Below are 7,136 nucleotides of genomic sequence, written 5' to 3' on the forward strand. Positions count from 1 at the left end.
TGCTGCTGTTGTCCCTGCTGGAAGGGCACAGAGCTGGGTTCAGACTGAGCTCCTGCTCTTGCCCAGGACTGTGAGCCCGCACACACCCTGTGGCTCTTAGAGCCTTCCCAGTCTCCCCGTCTGCACATTGGGGGTGTTCTGGCTTCTGCTTCTAGGGATGCCATCAGGGTAGGACCTCTCCATACGTTTCATCCCCTCTCTCACAGGAGGCTGGTGCTCACACTTGGCAAGGCACGGGTAAGCCTGGGGTTGGGTTGGGGAATGGAACACAGCCCAGACAGGCCTTGATCTGCTCTGGGATGCAGGGAAAGTCACCCTCCTCCTACCTGTGTTTGATCCCCCGTGGCAAGGTTGCAGTGCATGGCTTCTGACCTTGGTGACACAGAATTCCTGAGGCTTCCATTAGGTTGAGCGCCATGGGCCTCGTCTGCACCCATGTGCTGGCCAGCCCCCACAGTGATCCCCAGGCACTCCCGAATCCATCCTCCCAGGGTGGATGGCCCGTGCGAATGAAAAGGGGACAAAATATTTGGCGTGTTATTTCCAAGCTGATTGAGGAATGTCTGGGACTTCTGCTGGTTCCCTCTCTCCTGTGTTCAGTGTCTGTCTCTGTCTTTGTCTTTGTCTCTGTGTCTGCGTCTGCGTCTGTCTCTGTTTTTGTGTGTCTCACAGGAGCAGGATCTGTGGACTTCAGGGCTGATGGGAGAAACCTCCAAAGTCTCCCTTGTCCCTGTTTCTCTCTCCTGTGCTGATGCTTGGTTCCTTGCTACATAAAAATTTCTCACCCTGAGCAGAGCACTGACTCTGGAACCTCTTCCTAATGGGAACCCTGAGGCTGGAACAAGGAGGGTCATGAACATGGTCCCCATGCCAGGGTTCTAGTGCTCTGCCACATTCTGCAAGCCTACAATGTCAGGCCCCTGAGCCTACAGGTTGTCTTCTGCTCAGAAGGGCCTCGAGGTAGTAGAAAGCATATTCCCAAAACTGGGAGCACAGTGGGACAGGGATAGAGATTCAAGGCCAATAGGCTGTTCTACAAGCCTGTGTGAGACTAGGGACACCCTGTCTCTATGGTCTCATTGATAGAAGTGTAAAAAGAGGCCTTTGGTGTTGTAGCCCTGTCCACACTAAGGGGTTACCTCTTCCTACTTCCAGTAGTCCATGGTGGTGATGAACAACAGGCTCCAGAAACTGTCCCGACCCAACGCCCTGGCAAAGCCCCTGAGCTATTTGGGGACACCTTGACCATCAGCCCGTCCTGTCTCCCCTCCCCATGCTTTGGATCTCGGTCCTGTCCAGTAGTCCTGATGCCCCTGACCCCAGGGTCGATCTGTCTCCAAATTCTTTCTTCTTTCCCCCTTGTTACCCACCATTTTCCCAGGGTGTCTCCACATCTGAGCCCTAGCAGGGCGGAGCGGTGTGTGTGTGTGTGTGTGATAGAGAGTGTGTGTGCATGCATGCGCTCAAACACATATGCCTCTAGCTGCCTGGGGATGCCCGAGGTCATGACCCCACATGGGATAGGGTGGGTAGCTCTCCCCAAGGATCTGAGGAGCTCTCACCCTCCAAGAAATCCTCATGGGAGGGTCAGGGACTGCCTAGGACTGGAGGGAAGTTCTGCTCCTTGGACTCTGTACCCGTCTTTTGTCCTGGGTCAGTCGCTGCCTCTCTTGACTGCTGGTTCCAAACTGTCCCTAAGGGATGGCCATGGAAATGCTTGAACCTGGCCTTTCCTCCAGGAGTAGGTGGAGGCGGAGGAAATGTGCACCAGGCACAAAGACCTCCATTCCAAGTGAGCTAGATGTGCACAGGAGACCTGCACACAGCACCTGTCCCATAACCCAGCCTTGTGGTGGATGTGTATGCGACCATGGCATTGTCCCTTAATGGTCCCCCATGTTCCCTTACCACTGCCAGGTGCTCTGTGGCCCCAAAGTCTGCTGAGCCTCAGAACTGTGCCTATCCTGGGAAGCAAGGCTCAGGGTGCATGGCCAGGTGGGTTGGACATATGCGGATGCAAATGTCATCGAGTCCCCCCACCCAGCTGGCCTGGAATTCACAATCCCTCCCAGGGTCCCGCTCAAGGTGGGGTTTAGCCAGAGGACTTGGAGACATCAGTGGAGGCCAAGTCAGGACCGGTAAATCAAACGACCCCTTCAACTTCTCTCTCCCTCTGCTTGGTCTTCCTGGTTGATCCCTGGAACAGAGGTCCAGCCTGTCCTTGGATTTAGCCCTGGCTTGAGTCAGTGCGTGGGAAGTAGAACAGGGAAGGTTAGGGTTGGGGTTAGGGGTTTGGGTTAAGGTGAGGGTTACAATTAGGGTTAGGTTCAGGGTCAGGGTCAGGGTTAGAGTTAGAGTTCGGGTAAGAGTCAGGGTTAGGGTCAGAGTCAAGGTTAGGGTTAGGGTTAGGGTTAGGGTCATTTAGGTGTCGGTAAAGCCCGTGTTAGGGTCAGGGTCATGTTTACGTTTAGGGTTAGTTTTAAGGTCAGGCTCACAATCAGTGTCTGGGTTAGTGTTAGGTCAGGGTCAGGGTCACTGTAAAGGTCAGGGATAGGTTTAGGGTCAGGGTCACTGTCAGGGTCAGGGTCAGGGTCAGGGTGAAGATCAAAGCCAGGTTCAGGTTTAGGTTCATGGTCAGGCTTTCGTTTAGGGTTTAGTTTCGGGTCAGGGACAGGGTTAGGTTTGGTCAGTGTTAGGGTCAGTGTTAGGTTGAGGGTCAGGGTTAAGGTCTGGGTCAGGGTGAAGGTCCGGGCCAGGGTCCAGTTAAGGGTCAGGGACAGGCTTTGGATTAGGGTCAATGTTCGGTTCAGGTTCAGAGTTAGGTTCAAGGGAAAGGTTTGGGTTTGGGCTTAGGGTTAGGGTTAGAAGTAGTGTTATGGTTATGGTTAGGGTTAGACAGCATTAGGGTCAGTGTTTGGATTTGGGTTAGGGTCGCTGTTTGTGTTAGGTTAGGGTCACCGTTAGGTTTAAGTTTAGATTACGTATTAGGGTCAGGGCTATGGTTACATTTAGGATTAGGGTTAGGGTCAGGCTCACTTTAACGGTCAGGTTTAAGGTTATGGCCATGATTAGGTCAGGTTCAGGGTTAGGATTAAGTTCAAGGCGATGGCCACAGTTAGGGATGTGTCAGGATTAGGGTAAGGTCAGGCTTAGGTTTAAGTTTAGGGTCCAGATTCGTGTCAGCGACAGGCTTAGGTTTAGAGATTGGGTTCGGGTCAGAATCACAGTCAGGGTCAGGGTCAAGGTCTGGTTCAGGGCTAGGGTTAGCATTTCTGTCAGGCTTACAGTCAGGGTCAAGGTCACGTTTAGAGGTTAGGGTTAGGGTTAGGGTTAGCCCCGCACCTGGGTCATTGACACGTCGCTGCAGGGTCTCAGGATAAACCCTGTGCAGAAGGGTGCTGCGGCCACACCCGATACCACCTAACCAGCCTTAACCTGGGGTGTGAACATGACCTGCCCAACAGGCATCTGACCTCTCATCAGCCTGCTCCTGCTTGGGGAGCCTCCACCCCAGATGAGCTCTTTTTATACACACACACACACACACATACACACACACACACGGGGAGGAGACCTATGGCTATAAAGGTCTATCAGAAGGTGTGGGACTCTCTGACTCTGAGTCCCACGGTGTCACCTTTTGATTCTTTCTGCTAAAGGGCCAGAGGCATCGGGGAAACCTGACTTGACCTGCCCAGTGAGGTGGCGTGTCTGGCGGGCGAGCTCTCCTCTGCCTGCATCCTCTGGGCTTCGGTAGAAAACACAAGAACATTGCGCTTCCTTCAGGATGTGCCCATAAATGAGCTGTGCATGGGGGGTTTTCTCTGGAATGTGGGTGCCTGGATACATGGCTTCCAATTCCGTTGGGCTCTATCATCAGGGTAGTGAGGTCATCACTGCCTGGGAGCTCCTTACCAGACTTCCTGCCTCCACCAGAGCTCCCTGAGGGCGCCCCTCCCCCATCTGTTCAAGTCTCACCCTCCACCCCATGCCCTGTCCATCCAGTGACCCCCACACAGCCTCCCCCCATCTCCTCGGATGTCTGGGTGCAGCTGTTGACCCTTTCTGGGAGGGATAGAGCTGGGTTCAGACCGGGCTCCTGCTCCTGTCCAGGACTGTGAGCCTGCACACTCCTTCCCCATGGAAGAAATCCTGGCTGTTGGGATGGGTGTTCAACCCTCAGCGTGGGAACCAGCTGAAATGCCAGTGCGACTATGCCCACTCCTGAGGTCGGACCTGGGCAAAAGCGGGCATGATGACCCTCAGACTGAGCCTGCTTTCAAACAAATGCTTTCAGTTGCTCCTCCAGAATCCCTCATTGCAGGCCTGGTATGCTCTAGGCCCAAATCCTAACTCTTGGTGGGATTTTACAGGGGCCCAGACCCAGAGCCTGTCTCTTGAATCCCTGTTTTCGGGCACCCCTATGATGGAAAACAGCACTCTTCCCTTCCCTGAGAAAGGCACCAAATTATTGGAAGTCTCCAGGATCCTTAGAGAGGAAAAATCTCCCATGAACACATCAGACCACACCTACATTCCAAGGCCATCCTGGACACACAATCCAGATACAAAAGCCTGTGATACCGCCTTCGAGTCACCCTAGTTGTCTATTGTGCTTCAGGTTTCCCCATTGGTAGGGATTCCAGGAAAGGTCTGGGTACAGATGCCTGAATACCAAGGATGAGTAGAGTTGACGGCCCTGGTCCATCGACGGTCTCACATGCTGGATATGGGCCCTGCCCTCTGGGTGGCTGACACGAGGTTGGGGCTCAGGCTCTGTCAGACAAAGCTCTAGTGGCCAGGGTAAACTATTAATCAGGGTTCCCTCGAGGGCCGAGCAGATTGATCCTCATGTAGAGTACTGGGCAGCCTCCTCAGGCCCTTCTTCTTTCTATGTGAATGGCAGAATGTTGCGTTGTGTCTCCAGAATCCCCTATCAAGAGGGCTTATAGACCATGAGGGTGAGCATGGAATTCTAAACCTAAGCTATGATTAAATTCAGTGTAAAGCAAAAAGCAGTTCCAGTGTGGAGTGGTTGAATCGAAAATCCAGCCCCTGAGCAAGGGTGAATGTCAGATGTTTGCTCATGCTGGAGTATGTTTCTCTGATGACCAAAAAATGGAGGGGTGGCATCTAGAGGTCATGGAGAATTTCCCACTCTGGGGCTTCTGAGATGCTCCAAAGAGCAAGATTTCCCTTTTGGACAGGGAGAGTCTGGTTTGTTTGCTCCAGGGTTCCCCATGTGGAAAGTTTGGGTAGAAGCACTCCTGCATGGTGCCTGGAAAGCACACCTCCATTGAGGTGAGGAACATTTCAGGTTCGTTTTTGTGGCTCTGGGGAGAAGTACCAAGGCCTTGAGTTTACATGGAATCTCTTGCAGATGGCCCACAATGCTGGTTTGTTACCAGGGAGATCTTAGAATATGCTCATGTCTAAGGTGCCATGCAGGATTCTCCTACCCTGAGGGTTTGGCACAGGTCTAAGACACGGTTTCCTTCTGGGGACAGGAGATGTTCTGTTGTGTGGTTCAGGGAACACAGGTTGTATGGCCGGCACAGACCTGTGCTGTGGCTCCAGAGACCCCATCCTGGAGGGCTTATGAGCCATGGTTTGGGGAGAAAATTCTGCAAACCCAAATTCAGGTTAGGGTTGGTGGTGAGGTGATTGCAGGCCCAATGCGTAGACCTGGCAGGCAGCTCATCAGGAACTGTAATTAGGGTGACTGGAAGTTGGTAGCACAGTCCTCTCTTTTTTTTTTCAATTTATTTATTTTCAGAAAAACATTATTCATTATTTTTTCCACACCCAGTGCTCCATGCAAGCCATGCCCTCTATAATACCCACCACCTGGTACCCCAACCTCCCACCCCCCCACCACTTCAAACCGCTCAGACTGTTTTTCAGAGTCCATAGTCTCTCATGGTTCAACTCCCCTTCCAATTTACCCAAATTCCCTACTCCTCTCTAACGCCCCTTGTCCTCCATGCTATTTGTTATGCTCCACAAATAAGTGAAACCATATGATAATTGACTCTCTCTGCTTGACTTATTTCACTCAGTATAATCTCTTCCAGTCCCGTCCATGTTGCCACAAAAGTTGGGTATTCATCCTTTCTGATGGAAGCATAATACTCCATAGTGTATATGGACCACATCTTCCTTATCCATTCATCCGTTGAAGGGCATCTTGGTTCTTTCCATAGTTTGGCGACTGTGGCCATTGCTGCTATAAACATTGGGGTACAGATGGCCCTTTTTTTCACGACATCTGTATCTTTGGGGTAAATACCCAGGAATGCAATTGCAGGGTCATAGGGAAGCTCTATTTTTAATTTCTTGAGGAATCTCCACACTGTTTTCCAAAGAGGCTGCACCAACTTGCATTCCCACCAACAGTGTAAGAGGGTTCCCCTTTCTCCACATCCTCTCCAACACATGTTGTTTTCTGTTTTGTTAATTTTGGCCATTCTAACTGGTGTAAGGTGATATCTCAATGTGGTTTTAATTTGAATCTCCCTGAGGGCTAATGATGATGACCATTTTTTCAGCACAGTCCTTTCTATCTGGAATATGTGACCAGGATGGCCTCTGAATGCAGGTGTGGTCTCACGGGTCCATGGGAGATATTTCCTCTCTAAGGATGCTCAGCGTGGGAAATCCTCCATGACCACTTGATGCCACCCCTCCATATGTCGGTCATCATAGACAGAAAATCCACTGTGAGCAAATATCTGATATCTGCCCTTACTCAGGTGCTGGTTATCTCAAATAAGCCGCACCACAATGGAAGTGCTTACTGCTTCACACTGAATTTAACCACAGCTTGTGTTTACAATTCCTTCCTCACCCTACTGGTCCCCAAGGCCTCTTGAAAGGGCATTATAGAGCCACAACACAGCATTCTGCCTTCCCCATAGAAAGAAGAAGTGCCTGGTGAGGCTGCCCAGAAACCGCACATAAGGATCAATCTGCTCAGAACTGAGGGAACACCGATTTAATGGCTGCCCTGGCCACTAGTGCTGTGTCTGACAGAGCCTGAGCCCTGACCCAGTGTCAGCCACCCAGAGAGCGGGACCCATATGTAGCATGTATTCAGACATCTGTCCCCAGACTTTTGCTGGAACCCCTGCCAATGG

This window comes from Neovison vison, chromosome 4, assembly GCF_020171115.1.
Source record: "Neovison vison isolate M4711 chromosome 4, ASM_NN_V1, whole genome shotgun sequence".
In the NCBI taxonomy this organism is placed as follows: Eukaryota; Metazoa; Chordata; class Mammalia; order Carnivora; family Mustelidae; genus Neogale; species Neogale vison.